The 17801-nt window shown below is 33.2% G+C and overlaps 2 long non-coding RNA genes across 2 annotated transcripts; one reads left to right on the top strand and one right to left on the bottom strand.

Moving 5' to 3' along the window:
* The first annotated feature begins 12896 nt into the window (after nucleotides 1-12896).
* On the top strand, nucleotides 12897-15401 carry LOC112009283 (uncharacterized). The gene is made up of 2 exons (XR_010630147.1): nucleotides 12897-13710; nucleotides 15173-15401. It is a non-coding gene; the product is annotated as an uncharacterized LOC112009283 (long non-coding RNA).
* A 271-nt stretch (nucleotides 15402-15672) lies between these two features.
* On the bottom strand, nucleotides 15673-17227 carry LOC136068827 (uncharacterized). Its single transcript, XR_010630148.1, has 2 exons — nucleotides 16786-17227; nucleotides 15673-16175 (listed from the first exon to the last, which is right to left on the bottom strand). It is a non-coding gene; the product is annotated as an uncharacterized LOC136068827 (long non-coding RNA).
* Between the last annotated feature and the right edge of the window lie 574 nt (nucleotides 17228-17801).

The following is a 17801-nucleotide window of genomic DNA, read 5'->3' on the forward strand; positions in this document are numbered from 1 at the left end:
GAAAAGAGTCTAGCGTGTAATACTTTTGCAGTAGCAAGAGATGGTCTTGTTTTTGAGTTCAACCTCTGCAGTTGAATAAGACAGTATAATAGTATGCCAATTTTAATCTATTTAAAGGTTGCTTTATATATATAAATGTTAAAAAAAAAAAAATTGCTTTATATATATATATATATAAAAGAGCATTCTCATTAAGGGTTCTATATGCCAAAAGATGCTTTTTTTAGCATTTTTGACCCCAAAGCTTGCTCCATCAAGGGTTTCAAATGCTAGAATTTTTGGCATTGGTGAACAATGCGGTCTCATATTTGAGACTGCACTGTTCACCAATTGTAAAATTTATATTGTTTTTTTATTTAAGTGGAGCTCACTTTTTTTTTTCTCATTTCTCTACTCTCTCCCGTCTCACCATGTCTCTCTCTCTCTCTCTCTCTCTCTCTCTCTCTCTCCAAACCCATGGTTGATAGTCAATGATCGTCCAAATCACAAACCCATGGTTGATTTGTGACTGACCCAAGATCAACCACCGAGCATCATCGCAGCGGCCCAAGATGAGCAAACTGTGGCGGCCCACGGCGAGCAACGGCCCCATGGCCACTCGCGATCTAAACCAACCCACAACCACACACACGATCTGAAGCCACTCATTGCGATCTGAACCCCACCCACGGCGGGCCACGACCACCACCGGCCCTCGGCAATCTGAAGCCTACAAGCCGATCTTGAGAGAGAAGAAAAGCTTTCACTGCTAGTGGGTTTGCTGATGGCGGCGATGGTGGAGGTTTTTTTTTTTTTTTTCCCCTTCTGCTGTGGTTGGTGGTGGTGAGTGTATGTGGTGGTTGTGGGTGGATGTGGAGGTTTTTGCTGTGATTTTTTTTTTTCTTTTTTTGTTAGTGATGGTTGTGGTATGGGTGGTGGGTTTTTGGTGGGTGGTTGGTAGTGTGGTGCTGGCGGTGCTGTGAGAAAGAAAGAGACAAAGGAGAGAGAAAAAATAAAAAATTATTGAAAAATAATAAAAAAAACATTATTTAAATGAAATAGTAAAAAAACTAGAAGTTTTGACGTAGGTTTTTATTGAAAAGTTGGGTGTTATATGTTATAAAATTGGGTTTTGAGATGGTAAATGCTAAATTTTTTGCAAATCTTGATAAGAATGCTGCAAGGGCTGGCTTGGTTGAAGTCCACCTTCTAAAAAATTGGGTTTTGAGATGGTAAATGCTAAATTTTTTGCAAATCTTGATAAGAATGCTGCAAGGGCTGGCTTGGTTGAAGTCCACCTTCTTTAAGGTGATTGAAAATATATATATATATATATATAGCAAGAATCCAGTCTAAAATTTTGATTAGATCAACTAAACTGTATCACGAAATACAATAGAAGCTGCATCTTCAAGTGTGTCTTCTAACCATACTTGAGGCTGGTCTTGAAACTTTTGCCTTCTAGAAACTAGCAAGCGCATAAGCAACAATATTACTGTTGCGTGTAACATCTGAAAAAGCAGAGACCATCTTAGACTTGTAACCATTTTCTTGTTTCTCAATAAAAAAACCATTTTCGTTATATTGTCAATTACATGACCATAATGAGCAAAACTGGTCTCGTTTTAATCATAACTTCCGCATCCCCACCAAAGAGAACTTCCTGCACTCCTATTTCTTCATCAAAATGCACCGTTCTTCTACAAGCTTGTACTTTGACTTGCTCCACCGACTCCGATCGAGCAACCATGGAAATTATATGTTTCCATGGCCCCATCTAGCTGTAGCTGGAAAACACGACCCATGAACTCCACATACTTGCATACCAAACTGAAACCCAAGATCTTGAAAATACCATTACCGAGAAATTTGGTGAGCCTTTTCTTATATATATAAACTTTAATTAAAAAATATTTATTAGTTTTTTATATCATTTAATTTTATATATATTTTTCATATGGGAGAGGTCAAAATTTTAGTCTTAAATTGCAGTAGATAAGGTAAACAGTATTTAAAGAGTGTAATTTTTTTTTTTAAATAACTTTTATTGATTAATTTTTTTGGGATGTTGCATTCTAAGGGTTTAAATTTTTTATTTTTTTTTTTATTTTTTAAATTTGGAAAGGTAAGAAGATTTTAATTATATTCTACTGGGTAATGGAGGTGTCTTATAGTGTTGAGCCAACCCTAACTCCTCCTTTAACGCCTAACAACTCTATAGAGCATGTACAAAAATAACAAATAATTTTTGAAAAGGATGTCAAATATGTTGCTATGAACAAAAATAACAAATAGCATAAAAATTATAATTAAACATATATTCGTAGATTAGATAAATGCAAATTTGATTATAGTTAGCGTTTGACACCATCTTCTTAAAACGTATAAAATATTCAATTATTCAACCCCATATGTGAATTATTGATTGCATGTGAATGAGTGACATAGAGAAAATCCTAATGTCTTTTTTATATTTAATATGATGCAAAAATAAAAAACAAAAAACAAAAACAAAAAAACGCAAAACATGTTGAATTGTTAAGATACATGAAAACATAATGAGATGCATTAAACCCTAGATTTAAGAATTAAGATGCATGAACGAATTGAATCCCTAAACCTAGGTGACTAAATCTAAATGGACATTCGGATGCACGATCATCATATGATTTAAGCATGTGATAGTAGGTGTCATTACCATTGGAGTACTATTTGAACCCTAGTCATCTACCTAAAAAAAAAATTGTTAGCTATAAGATTTGCATAATACAAAACACACCCCAATTAAATTAATCATAATTAGATTTTTTTTATATTTCCTTTCTGCCTTGGTACACTTTTCTTATTTATATAATTAGTAGGCCATTATATGTCATATTTTATTATGTTTGTTATGGTTAAGAACATATTAAAAAAAAAAAACAAAATTAGAGTAAATGGGATATTTATGATTGAATGGTTAATTGTCATTATTATCAAATTTATTCCTTTTGATTAGTAGTATAATGATTGTGGTCCTTTTGCCTTGTATTTTAGCTTCTTTCCCTTTATTTATTTCTCACTCTCACAAGATGGAAAGCACAAACTTCTTTATCAATAAGAACTTTTACACCATTGGAAACTTCGACGACAACAAAGCAAGTTGGAATTATAGTGCTGGATGCATACTGCTAAGAAAGGAACAAGTATGTCCCGGACCTTGTAAGTAAAGTGAAGTCTTTCGGATATGATTTGGATGCTTATCTTTACCAATCATCAAAATTCCTCCAATTGGTCACTGGGACACGCAGGAGATTGAAAATGCGTCCCCTGGAAGATTATTGGCAATGGCAGATGAATTACGGTCAATAATGGATTCTTTTGGAACAATTTTTAAACATACTGTCCTCATCAGAACAGTTGTTGTAAGAAAATAGTCTCAACTTGATATTAATAACCACCCCATTTCAGAGATTCTTTTCCCAGCCATGTAGCCCTTTGATGTAGGTACCTTGGGAGTGGAATTGATTTGTTCTAGTTAGTGTGAGAAATAAAAGTTCTTCTTACCTATGAAAAAAAGGGTGAGAAATAAAGTGTTAATACGGCTGAGGAAGTGGATGTCATAAACCACCTAAACCTAAAATAACGAAAATTACATAAAATACCAAATATAAAGATTACAGAAATTAATTAGAATATTTTGTCCTACATCAGACCCTCCACTTGAAATAAACTCGTCATCGAGTTCATTCTTGAAATCTGAAATCTTCCACTCCAAATAAACAAATACTTTGAATGTTTTAATAACTTGATCTGGTTCTGAAACTTGAATTTGTCATAAAGTGTAGCATAAAATTTCTTCTCATCTATCTTCAATTTATTTGCAACATCAATCAACAAAGGGTTGATAGTAAAATTAAAATTTTCTACTCCAAGAAAATCAACATATTGTGTAGTCATCTTCAACAAATCAACTGAGACCTGAGGATTGTGAGTTGTGGACTCATCCTCATATTTGACCTGAATTGAATCTTCCACAATGTTCTCAATAATTACCATCTCTTCATTCCTGTCATTATTCACAATCAACTCAACCTTCGTTTCTTTGACCTCTTCTTCAAATTTTTGACAAGTGATATTTTCAATCTTCAATTCAATAATTTGTAGCAAATCTTGATCTTTTTTAACCACTTCAAAATTTTCTTTAGAAATAGGCTGCTTCTTCTCAAGCCTCAAACCCTTTCCTTTACTTGACACATGGACTTGGCTGTCATAATTTTGGTTTTGAATATATTGCTTTCATATGAATATACAGATTTATAATCAACATTTATATAATCTAGTATATCATAATAGTCATTAGGAAACCATAAATCAATTAATACTATTTTCATTCTTTGCTAAGAGCGAATTGGATGCTTACTTCGTCGCTTTCTATCAATTTGAATATCTTCCCACCATTCTTCTGCTTCATTGTCTAATTTATTAGTTGCAAGCCGCACCTTTTCTTCATCACAAATCTTCCAAAAATTAAAATACCCTTCCAAATCAAGAAGCCAGTCAATAAAATCCATCTTACACATATCTCCATCAAAAAATGGAAATTTCTTGTAGTTAGGAGTGTGTCTTTGAATATATTGAACATTGTTGTTGTGAGATGATTTCCTAGCAAGAAGAGTAGCAATCTTTTGCTGGATTTCACCCATAATTTTCTGACTCTTTTCATGAAATTGTTGCTCATCACGAGCCTCTTCACGAAACTTGAGGAACTCAGCCCTAGTGAGGACTGGGTTGTTGACGTCGTCACCGCCATCATTGTTGTGGTGGTGGTTACCGTCTCGCCGGTTAGCAATCAGACCAGGGTAAGTCAAGGCTCTGATACCAACTGATGTCGCGGAAGCCTGAAGAGAAAGCACACACGATGCTCTCTTGATGGAACAGAAACTAAACTGTTAGTTCCTAGGTAGTAAATCTCGAGTCCACGAGGGGTTCCTTGAATCCACAAGGTGATAGGTCTGGAATCCACCAGAGAATACAATAGACACAAGTCTGAATTTTTATTGATAATAAACTATGAAAAACGTTTACAGACTTAAGGGCCTATTTAAGAGCTCCTTAAAACTTGACTGACAATAAAATATAATCTAAAATAACTCCTAATTGATACCTAACCATAACAGGAATCAATTTAACCTAAAAAGCATTAAATGCACCTAAAAATAAGGAAATAAATCACCTAAACCTAAAATAACGTTTTTACATAAAAATACCAAAAATAATAAATTACAATAATTAAATAGTAAATTGTGTCCTACATCAGAATTATTGATTGCATGTGAATGAGTGACATAGAGAAAATCCTAATGTCTTTTTTATATTTAATATGATGCAAAAGAAAAAAAAATAAAAAAAAATAAAATAAAACGCAAAACATGTTGAATTGTTAAGATACATGAAAACATAATGAGATGCATTAAACCCTAGATTTAAGAATTAAGATGCATGAACGAATTGAATCCCTAAACCTAGGTGACTAAATCTAAATGGACATTCGGATGCATGATCATCATATGATTTAAGCATGTTATAGTAGGTGTCATTACCATTGGAGTACTATTTGAACCCTAGCCATCAACCTAAAAAAAATTGTTAGCTATAAGATTTGCATAATACAAAACACACCCCAATTAATTAATCATAATTAGATTTTTTTTATATTTCCTTTCTGCCTTGGTACACTTTTCTTATTTATATAATTAGTAGGCCATTATATGTCATATTTTATTATGTTTGTTATGGTTAAGAACATATTAAAAAAAAAACAAAATTAGAGTAAATGGGATATTTATGATTGAATGGTTAATTGTCATTATTATCAAATTTATTCCTTTTGATTAGTACTATAATGATTGTCGTCCTTTTGCCTTGTATTTTAGCTTCTTTCCCTTTATTTATTTCTCACTCTCACAAGATGGAAAGCAGAAACTTCTTTATCAATAAGAACTTTTGCACCATTGGAAACTTCGACGACAACAAAGCAAGTTGGAATTATAGTGCTAGATGCATACTGCTAAGAAAGGAACAAGTATGTCCCGGACCCTGTAAGTAAAGTGAAGTCTTTCGGATATGATTTGGATGCTTATCTTTACCAATCTTCAAAATTCCTCCAATTGGTCACTGGGACACGCAGGAGATTGAAAATGCGTCCCCTGGAAGATTATTGGCAATGGCAGATGAATTACGGTCAATAATGGATTCTTTTGGAACAATTTTTAAACATACTGTCCTCATCAGAACAGTTGTTGTAAGAAAATAGTCTCAATTTGATATTAATAACCAACCCCATTTCAGAGATTCTTTTCCCAGCCATGTAGCCCTTTGATGTAGGTACCTTGGGAGTGGAATTGATTTGTTCTAGTTAGTGTGAGAAATAAAAGTTCTTCTTACCTATGAAAAAAAAGGGTGAGAAATAAAAGTGTTAATACGGCTGAGGAAGTGGATGTCATAAACCACCTAAACCTAAAATAACGAAAATTACATAAAAATACCAAATATAAAATATTACAGAAATTAATTAGAATATTTTGTCCTACATCAGACCCCTCCACTTGAAATAAACTCGTCCTCGAGTTCATTCTTGAAATCTGAAATCTTCCACTCCAAATGAACAAATACTTTGAATGTTTTAATAACTTGATCTGGTTCTGAAACTTGAATTTGTCATAAAGTGTAGCATAAAATTTCTTCTCATCTATCTTCAATTTATTTGCAACATCAATCAACAAAGGGTTGATAGTAAAATTAAAATTTTCTACTCCAAGAAAATCAACATATTGTGTAGTCATCTTCAACAAATCAACTGAGACCTGAGGATTGTGAGTTGTGGACTCATCCTCATATTTGACCTGAATTGAATCTTCCACAATGTTCTCAATAATTACCATCTCTTCATTCCTGTCATTATTCACAATCAACTCAACCTTCGTTTCTTTGACCTCTTCTTCAAATTTTTGACAAGTGATATTTTCAATCTTCAATTCAATAATTTGTAGCAAATCTTGATCTTTTTTAACCACTTCAAAATTTTCTTTAGAAATAGGCTGCTTCTTCTCAAGCCTCAAACCCTTTCCTTTACTTGACACATGGACTTGGCTGTCATAATTTTGGTTTTGAATATATTGCTTTTCATATGAATATACAGATTTATAATCAACATTTATATAATCTAGTATATCATAATAGTCATTAGGAAACCATAAATCAATTAATACTCTTTTCATTCTTTGCCAAGAGCGAATTGGATGCTTACCTCGTCGCTTTCTATCAATTTGAATATCTTCCCACCATTCTTCTGCTTCATTGTCTAATTTATTAGTTGCAAGCCGCACCTTTTCTTCATCACAAATCTTCCAAAAATTAAAATACCCTTCCAAATCAAGAAGCCAATCAATAAAATCCATCTTACACATATCTCCATCAAAAAACGGAATTTTCTTGTAGTTAGGAGTGTGTCTTTGAATATATTGAACATTGTTGTTGTGAGATGATTTCCTAGCAAGAAGAGTAGCAATCTTTTGCTGGATTTCACCCATAATTTTCTGACTCTTTTCATGAAATTGTTGCTCATCACGAGCCTCTTCACGAAACTTGAGGAACTCAGCCCTAGTGAGGACTGGGTTGTTGACGTCGTCACCGCCATCATTGTTGTGGTGGTGGTTACCGTCTCGCCGGTTAGCAATCAGACCAGGGTAAGTCAAGGCTCTGATACCAACTGATGTCGCGGAAGCCTGAAGAGAAAGCACACACGATGCTCTCTTGATGGAACAGAAACTAAACTGTTAGTTCCTAGGTAGTAAATCTCGAGTCCACGAGGGGTTCCTTGAATCCACAAGGTGATAGGTTTGGAATCCACCAGAGAATACAATAGACACAAGTCTGAATTTTTATTGATAATAAACTATGAAAAACGTTTACAGACTTAAGGGCCTATTTAAGGGCTCCTTAAAACTTGACTGACTGTAAAATATAATCTAAAATAACTCCTAATTGATACCTAACCATAACAGGAATCAAATTTAACCTAAAAAGCATTAAATGCACATAAAAATAAGGAAATAAATCACCTAAACCTAAAATAACGTTTTTTACAGAAAAATACCAAAAATAATAAATTACAATAATTAAATAGTAAATTGTGTCCTACATCAGAATTATTGATTGCATGTGACTGAGTGACATAGAGAAAATCCTAATGTCTTTTTTATATTTAATATGATGCAAAAAAAAAAAAAAAAAAAAAAAACGCAAAACATGTTGAATTGTTAAGATACATGAAAACATAATGAGATGCATTAAACCCTAGATTTAAGAATTAAGATGCATGAACGAATTGAATCCCTAAACCTAGGTGACTAAATCTAAATGGACATTCGGATGCATGATCATCATATGATTTAAGCATGTGATAGTAGGTGTCATTACCATTGGAGTACTATTTGAACCCTAGTCATCAACCTAAAAAAAAATTGTTAGCTATAAGATTTGCATAATACAAAACACACCCCAATTAAATTAATCATAATTAGATTTTTTTTATATTTCCTTTCTGCCTTGGTACACTTTTCTTATTTATATAATTAGTAGGCCATTATATGTCATATTTTATTATGTTTGTTATGGTTAAGAACATATTAAAAAAAAACAAAATTAGAGTAAATGGGATATTTATGATTGAATGGTTAATTGTCATTATTATCAAATTTATTCCTTTTGATTAGTAGTATAATGATTGTGGTCCTTTTGCCTTGTATTTTAGCTTCTTTCCCTTTATTTATTTCTCACTCTCACAAGATGGAAAGCAGAAACTTCTTTATCAATAAGAACTTTTGCACCATTGGAAACTTCGACGACAACAAAGCAAGTTGGAATTATAGTGCTAGATGCATACTGCTAAGAAAGGAACAAGTATGTCCCGGACCTTGTAAGTAAAGTGAAGTCTTTCGGATATGATTTGGATGCTTATCTTTACCAATCTTCAAAATTCCTCCAATTGGTCACTGGGACACGCAGGAGATTGAAAATGCGTCCCCTGGAAGATTATTGGCAATGGCAGATGAATTACGGTCAATAATGGATTCTTTTGGAACAATTTTTAAACATAATGTCCTCATCAGAACAGTTGTTGTAAGAAAATAGTCTCAATTTGATATTAATAACCAACCCCATTTCAGAGATTCTTTTCCCAGCCATGTAGCCCTTTGATGTAGGTACCTTGGGAGTGGAATTGATTTGTTCTAGTTAGTGTGAGAAATAAAAGTTCTTCTTACCTATGAAAAAAAAGGGTGAGAAATAAAAGTGTTAATACGGCTGAGGAAGTGGATGTCATGGATAAATTCCTATGCATCTGGAAAGTTTTGTAATGCATACCAACCCAAAATTTTTATTGACATTTCAAATGAGAAAGACTTAGTATTTGTGCTGTTCTTGTTTGGGAAATGTTGTTGTTTCTTGAATAGTGCGATAGAATTGGTTGGAATAGGGAATTTTGGTGCTATTATTTTTATTTAGACTTCAACAATCTCTTTGTTCTTAATGATAAATTCACGAACTAAGAAAAATAAAAAATATTAAAAATAGTAATAATAAATGAAATAAACACTCAAAATTTAATATTTTATTGATTTTTTCAGTAAACAAACAAACCAAACATTTTTTCCTATTTTAATTATTATCAATTAAGGATGGATTTTTTTAGTATAAAAAGAAATATATATATTTAATCATTGACTAATGTTGATTATTTAATTCGAATCATAAAAAAAAAATATATATATATATATATATATATAATATATTGCACGTTACAATCATAATTATTTAATTTAACAAATTAATAATATTAATCATAGACCAATGTTGCAGGTCCATTTTCACATAAGGGTAAATTTGTCTATTTAAATATATTTAATGATTTCCTCTCCTTCCCATCCAAAATTTGTCTATGTAAATTTGTCTATTTAATGATTTCATCCAAACAAGAGAAAGTGTTAATTATTCCTCTCACCATTACTTAATTTTAAAAACATCCAAACAATATGGAAAATAACATTTCCCTTTTACTCTCCTCTCTTCTACTCCCCTCTACTCTTCTCCCTCCCCTAAACTTCTAAACATAGCATAAGCCTATTCAATAAGCTCCATCGCCACTAATTTTTTAAGAAAAGTTTCCATTATTAATTGCTTTTTTTTTTTTTTGAACATTATTAATTGCTTTAAGTTTTGTAGAAATAGACAATGCCATATATGCATGAACTTGCCATAGATTTTTTTTTTTTGATGAACAAAAAGGGGTAGAGACGACCATATATGACTTACTTTTTAGGGCGTGACCTAATAGGGGCATCCCTCGCTAGAGAATGTTGGATTGAGTCATAGTTACAATGACCGGCACGCCACAAACCTCACCCTAGCACCCCAAGAGAGCCGTTGGATGGGGCACAAAACAAGCCAGGAAAACCACCCCCACATGGTACCCGCCACGACTCGATCAAGGGACCATAAGCTTGTCTGTGGGATCCCACACCAACTGGACTACCCCTCTTGGGACGGATTATTTTATTTATTTATTTATTTTAATTTTTTATGATGATACATTGTCATAGAAAAGATAATCATACAATACCAAGGCTTTTTACATGTGGTACACAGATCACAGAATAGACATTCAACCTATTTTTGGGGGTCCATGCGAAGGGTGTTATATACCGATAATATCCAGATGAGATTAAGGCCGTACATCCATGCGTGCCACAAGCTCCATTGCCACAAATTCCTAAAGAAACTTTTCCCATCATTACTTAAATTATCGTACAAATAGATATTTCCATCTATTCACAAATTTGTGGTAGAACTTTTCTCCACTGTCATAGAAAACTTGATAGCACAAGACGAAGCCTTTTTTTACATGGGGAACATAGAAAAGACATTCTGTCACAGAAAAGCTAGCCTTTTTCGATACATGCAAAAGTGGAAGCAGATAAGCACAAATCTTATTCTTAGCAATATTAGAGAAGACAAAAAGGAACCAATTGCGAGACGAGATTGAAGTTTTTTTTTTTTTTTGGGAGAATGAGACGAGATTGAAGTTGGTATGGAAGCTTTTATGTGCGTTAACAAAATGAGTGGTTGTAATTTACTGTTACAACGAGTGAAAAGAGTCTGCCGTATAAATCTCTTGCCGTAGCAAATTAATGTTTTTTTTTTTTTAATAATTCAAATTAATGGTGTTATTTTAGAGTTCAACCTCTGCAATTGAAAATTACAGTATGAAAGTAAGCCAATTTTAATCCTCCTAAAAGTTCAGGCATTTAAACAGTTACCATATCTTGCGTCTTTTTTTTTTTAAAGAAAGAAGGCAGCTTATTATTTCGAAAAAAAGCTAATATCAGTCTGAAACATACTATCCTCATCAGAACAGTTGTTGTAAGAAAATAGTCTCAATTTGATATTAATAACCAACCCCATTTCAGAGATTCTTTTCCCAGCCATGTAGCCCTTTGATGTAGGTACCTTGGGAGTGGAATTGATTTGTTCTAATTAGTGTGAGAAATAAAAGTTCTTCTTACCTATGAAACAAAAAGGGTGAGAAATAAAAGTGTTAATACGGCTGAGGAAGTGGATGTCATGGATAAATTCCTATGCATCTGGAAAGTTTTGTAATGCATACCAACCCAAAATTTTTATTGACATTTCAAATGAGAAAGACTTGGGTATTTGTGCTGTTCTTGTTTGGGAAATGTTGTTGTTTCCTGAATGGTGCGACAGAATTGGTTGGAATAGGGAATTTTGGTGCTATTATTTTTATTTAGACTTCAACAATATCTTTGTTCTTAATGATAAATTCACGAACTAAAAAAAATAAAAAATACTAAAAATAGTAATAATAAATGAAAGAAACACTCAAAATTCAATGTTTTATTGATTTTTTCAGTAAACAAACAAACCAAACATTTTTTCTTATTTTAATTATTATCAATTAAGAATGGATTTTTTTAGTATAAAAAAGAAAAAATATATATTTAGTCATAGACCAATGTTGATTATTTAATTCGAATCATAAAAGAAAATATAAATATATATATATATATATTGCACATTACAATCATAATTATTTAATTTAACAAATTAATCATATTAATCATAAACCAATGTTGCAAGTCCATTTTCATATAAGGGTAAATTTGTCTATTTAAATATATTTAATAATTTCCTCTCCTTCCCATCCAGAATTTGTCTATTTAATGATTTCATCCAAACAAGAGAAAGTGCTAATTATTCCTCTCACCATTATTTAATTTTAAAAACATCCAAACAATATGGAAAATAACAATTCCCTTCTACTCCCCTCTCCTCTACTTCCCTCTGCTCTTCTCTCTCCCCCAAACTTCCAAACATAGTATAAGCCTATCCAATAAGCTCCATCGCCACTAATTTTTTAAGAAAAGTTTCCATTATTAATTGCTTTAAGTTTTGTAGAAATAGACAATGCCATATATTCATGAACTTGCCATAGATTTTTTTTTTTTTGGATAAACAAAAAGGGGGTGGAGACGACCATATATGACTTACTTTTTAGGGCGTGACTTAATAGGGGCATCTTTCGCTAGAGAATGTTAAATTGAGTCATAGCTACTATGACCGGCGTGTCACAGATTTCACCCTAGCACCCTAAGAAAGCCAGTGGATGGGACACAATGCAAGCCAGGAAAACTACCTCCCACATGATACTCGCCACGACTCGAACAAGGGACCATAAACTTGTCTGCGGATCCCACACCAATTGGGCCACCCTTCCTGGGGCGGATTATTTTATTTATTTATTTATTAAAATTTTTTATGTCATAGAAAAGATAATCATACAATACCAAGGCTTTTTACATGCGGTACACAGATCCCAAAATAGACATTCAACCTTTTTTGGGGGGTCCATGCAAAGGGTGGTATATACTGATAATATCCAGATGAGATTAAGGCCGTACATCCATGCGTGCCACAAAATTCCTAAAGAAACTTTTCCAATCATTACTTAAATTATCGTACAAATAGATATTTCCATCTATTCAAAATTTTCCAGGTAGAACTTTTCTCCACTGTCATAGAAAACTTGGTAGCACAAGACGAAGCTTTTTTTTACGTAGGGAACATAGAAAGACATTCTGTCACAAAAAAGCTTGCTTTTTCGATACATGCAAAAGTGGAAGCAGACAAGCACGAATCTTATTCTTAGCAATATCAGCGAAGATAAAAAGAAAGGATTCACATCCCATGCAATACCTAGGGTATTGCACGGGGTGCAATAGTTCTAATATCAACCATTGATTTAATTCAATGGTTGTAAAGGGCTGCCACGTCATCGATCCGTGTCTCATTATTTTTTTTCTCCACTTTCTCCCACTTCACTTTCCTTTCTCTTTCTCTTTCACTTTCAGATTCACCAAATTTCAAAAAATTTCTCTCTTCCACCAAACCTTGCCGTACGTGGGACACCGGCGTCAAATCTTCATGATCATGGCTACAAATGGAAGCTTCTGAGGCCCACACGACCACCACCAACGGTGCTTGCCGGCCTGACCTTCTCCTCTCCCAACGTCTCCCTGTTTTCTCGTTCTCTCAAGTCCAGCTGTGGCCAAGCTTCTGGTTGCCCCTTCTCTGGCAGTGCTTCTCAGCGGCATCACCAGCGTTGGTGGCCGTCGGGTCCTCATTTTCTCCTTAATTTATTTTCTCTTCTATTTTTTTTTTCTCTTTATGTTTGCTTTTAAACATGACTGAAACCCTTTTTTTTTTTTTTTTTTTTTTGATTAGTTTGATATTGGGTTTTCTTGGTGCATGTAAAGTCTGGTGATTTTTCTTGGGTTGGATTTTTCGGATATGGCAGAATGTTCAATTGGCAATACCCCCATGTTCTATTTTATTTTAACGTTGATCTTGGAAATGCGTAGAAGATGTTTGTGAAAATGTCTATTAGAAACTTTGAAGTAATGTTAAGCTCACTGATGATAAAAATAATTGGGGGTTTTTGTCAATTTCTGTTGTTTTGGTATGTAGGTTTTTTTTTCCTCTTGTTTGCTTACCGATTTTGGGGTAAAAGGGATGAGATTTTTTTTTTTTTTTGATGGGAAAAGGGATGAGATTTAGTCTTCTAATAATGTGACTTCATTTGTTTATTAATATTCATATCTTGTTGGATATGTGCATACTTGTTTATTTTCTTTTATAGAGTTCTATTATCTTCTATTGGTCTTTTTCTGTCTGAATTCCCCTGTTATTAGCTAGTATTTTTTTTTTTTTGGTTAGTAATGTGCACAAATATTGTCTTTACATTCTTGCATTTGGGTTTCCTTTAGTTGCAGAGAAAAGTTAAAGATGACTAGCACCTTATGCACGGTCAAATGTTGACACTTTTTTACCACTCAATGATTCAATAGCTCATAAAAATTATTTCAATGTTCAGGTGTTTGAAATTTTGTCTATTTTTTCTGTATTGCGCAACAGTGAGAGCAACAAGAACATTTCACTAATACCTCTGTCTTGTTCTTGTTTCCTTTGTTTTCTTTGGATTTTAGACTTTTCATGACTGCATAGCCTAGGAAATGAAATAAAAACTTCTTTTCAATTAGCTTACTGCTACGTATATGGTCATTTTTATTTTTTTTTTCTCTTGAACATGTAGTATAGGTCAAAGAGTTTCTAGATAATTTTTGCGAAATGCACCCACAAAGAGATGGAAATCAAAATTTTGGTTTTTGTGTTAAAAGGATTTTCCAATGGTTAAAATAAAGTTGTTGGTCACATTGTGATTTTTATTTCCCTAAATTCTTGTATATACAAATGAACAACATGCTTGTTGAAATTCCATTTTGACTACATGGGTGGAAGTAAAAGGGCTTCTTTGTCAATGGTAGAACAACAAATCTCTTTAAGAACTGGAAATATTTATGCTAGCAAAACCTATGGAGGGGTGGGGGAAGTTGTAATTCCAAGATTTGTTAAATATATGTAAAAGTTAAAAATAAATAAATAATTCTTTTAGATTGGAACATTGAAAGCCACTGAGGTTATGTAGGCTTCTTTAAATTTAAAAGGTTTACTTTGCTTATGTCTATGCATGTAATGTGTGACTTAGTTATAAACTTATAGTTACATTCATAATGTACAGTCAAGAAGCAGGAGGCACACTAGCTGGAACTTAATGAGCAGGCAGGAGGCACACTAGCTGGAACTTAATGAGAAGGTCATGCCGCTTACGGTTGTCAAAGAACTTGATCTTGAAGCTTACAAGACCTTCTTCTTTTTTTCTTTTGTGGGAATTGTGTATTATGAATTTATGATGATGGGAAGATTTGTTTCTTGTTAACAAAGTGTATATTTCAACAAAACTGTTATTATATGGCCTTGTGGCAAAGTGTACATTCTAATAAAGTTCTGTTCATTTTTAGATCAAATTCATTTCTTGTCTACTCTCTTGAATTGAATTTTGATTGTAAAATTGGCCAAGCATCTTTTGAAGACTCTTGATATGTATTCCTTGTTTTCAAAAGAATAAAGAGTCAAGTAAACTCTTCAATATAATTTGTGTTTTTGAGTCATCGGCAATATTAGTACTTGCTCTAAGCAAATTCATACACAAATAACAACTCCATTCAGTCTAGATAAAAATTCGAAATGCGTTAAGAAAGCTTTTAACACAAATAAAATTGTATACATTACATATATTTGTCAACACAAAATCAGCTTACCAGCACAAAATCAGCTATAATATGAAGATGCAAAAACTTGTTCAGCTATTCAATTCCGTAGCAACAACAGAAGGCAAAAACACAACACCCTGGCCAGAACAAGTCCATTTCATTCTTTTTTTTTTTCCCCGTTTGCAGAAGATACATGGTGATAAATACAAGATACATTATTGTTGAAAAATCCATTAGTTGATTCTTGGATTCCCCATAGTCAAGATTGGAAATGGAATTGGCCAATTGAAATTGAAAAAACAAGAACTTGACAGTCTTCTTGGTGTAGGAAGTGAAACGAATCAACCGTTAACTCTGTTCCTCACCTTAGCTAGAGCCTAGATCCCTCTCTTGTTAGCTATGAAATGAAAAGAATCAACCTATTGGGGGAGCATCCTGGTGCATTTCACGATCTGATGACCTCCCTCAAGACTGCACAATATGCATATAAATTAGCTTAACTTCAAAGTTTCAAATAGATTTTTTGACAAACATCTTCCGCACATTTCCAAATCAACTTTAAAATAAAATAAACATGATAGTAACAAACTAAGACAATGAGAGAAAACTATAAAATATAACAAACTAAGACAATGAGAAAAAACTGATACACCATGATAAATTCCAATTTCAAAAATTATTATTAAGCTAAGAAGCATAGTAATGTTTCAATGAAAGAAACTAAGAAATTTGAGATAAATGGGTCAAGCTTCAGCCAAGGAAAGGGAAATGGGTCAAGCTTCAGCCAAGAAACATTACTTCAAAGTTTCTAATGGACATTTTCACAAACATCTTCTACGCATTTCCAAGATCAACATTAAAATAAAATAGAACATGGGGGTATTGCCAATTGAACATTCTGCCATACCCAAAAAATCCAACCCAAGAAAAAACACCAGACTTTACATGCATCAAGAAAACCCAATATCGAACTAATCAAAACTAAAAAAAAAACAAAAACATGGGTTTCAGTCATGTTTAAAAGCAAACATAAAGAGAAAAAAAAATAGAAGAGAAAATAAATTAAGGAGAAAATGAGGACCCAACGGCCACCAACGCTGGTGATGCCGCTGAGAAGCATTGCCAGAGAAGGGGCAACCAGAAGCTTGGCCACAGCTGGACTTGAGAGAACGAGAAAACAGGGAGACGTTGGGAGAGGAGAAGGTCAGGCCGGCAAGCACCGCTGGTGGTGGTCGTGTGGGCCTCAGAAGCTTCCATTTGTAGCCATGATCATGAAGATTCGACGCCGGTGTCCCACGTACGACAAGGTTTGGTGGAAGAGAAATTTTTTGAAATTTGGTGAATCTGAAAGTGAAAGAGAAAGAGAAGTGAAGTGGGAAAAAGTGGAGAAAAAAAATAATGAGACACGGATCGATGACGTGGCAGCCCTTTACAACCATTGGATTAAATCAATGGTTGATATTAGAACTATTGCACCCCATGCAATACCCTAGGTATTGCACGGGATGTGAATCCAAAAAGAAACCAATTGTGAGACGAGATTGAAGGGTTTTTTATTTATTTTTATTTTATTTTTTATTTTTTTGAGAATGAGATGAGATTAAAGTTGGTAGGGAAGCTTTTAGGTGCGTTATTTATTTATTTTGAGAATGAGACGAGATTGAAGTTGGTAGGGAAGTTTTTATGTGCGTTATTTATTTATTTATTTATTTCTGAGAATGTAGTTGGTAGGGAAGCTTTTATGTGCGTTATTTATTTATTTATTTATTTTTGAGAATGAGACGAGATTGAAATCGGTAGGAAAGCTTTTATGTGCGTTATTATTAATATTATTTTTTTTTTGAGAATGAGACGAGATTGAAGTTGGTAGGGAAGCTTTTATGTGCGTTTTTACCTTCTTTTTTTTTTTTTTTTTTTTTTTCTTTTTTTGAGAATGAGACGAGATTGAAGTTGGTAGGAAAGCTTTTAGAGCATTCTCACCAGCTTTCTCAAATGTGTCAAATGCTAAATATTTGACATATTTGGCATACTAAACACAAAAACAAACTCTCATCAGCTGTGCTAAATGTCTCAAAATTTTGAGACATGCTACAGTAC

This window comes from Quercus suber, unplaced genomic scaffold, assembly GCF_002906115.3.
Source record: "Quercus suber isolate HL8 unplaced genomic scaffold, Cork oak 2.0 scaffold_136, whole genome shotgun sequence".
Classification (NCBI taxonomy): domain Eukaryota; kingdom Viridiplantae; phylum Streptophyta; class Magnoliopsida; order Fagales; family Fagaceae; genus Quercus; species Quercus suber.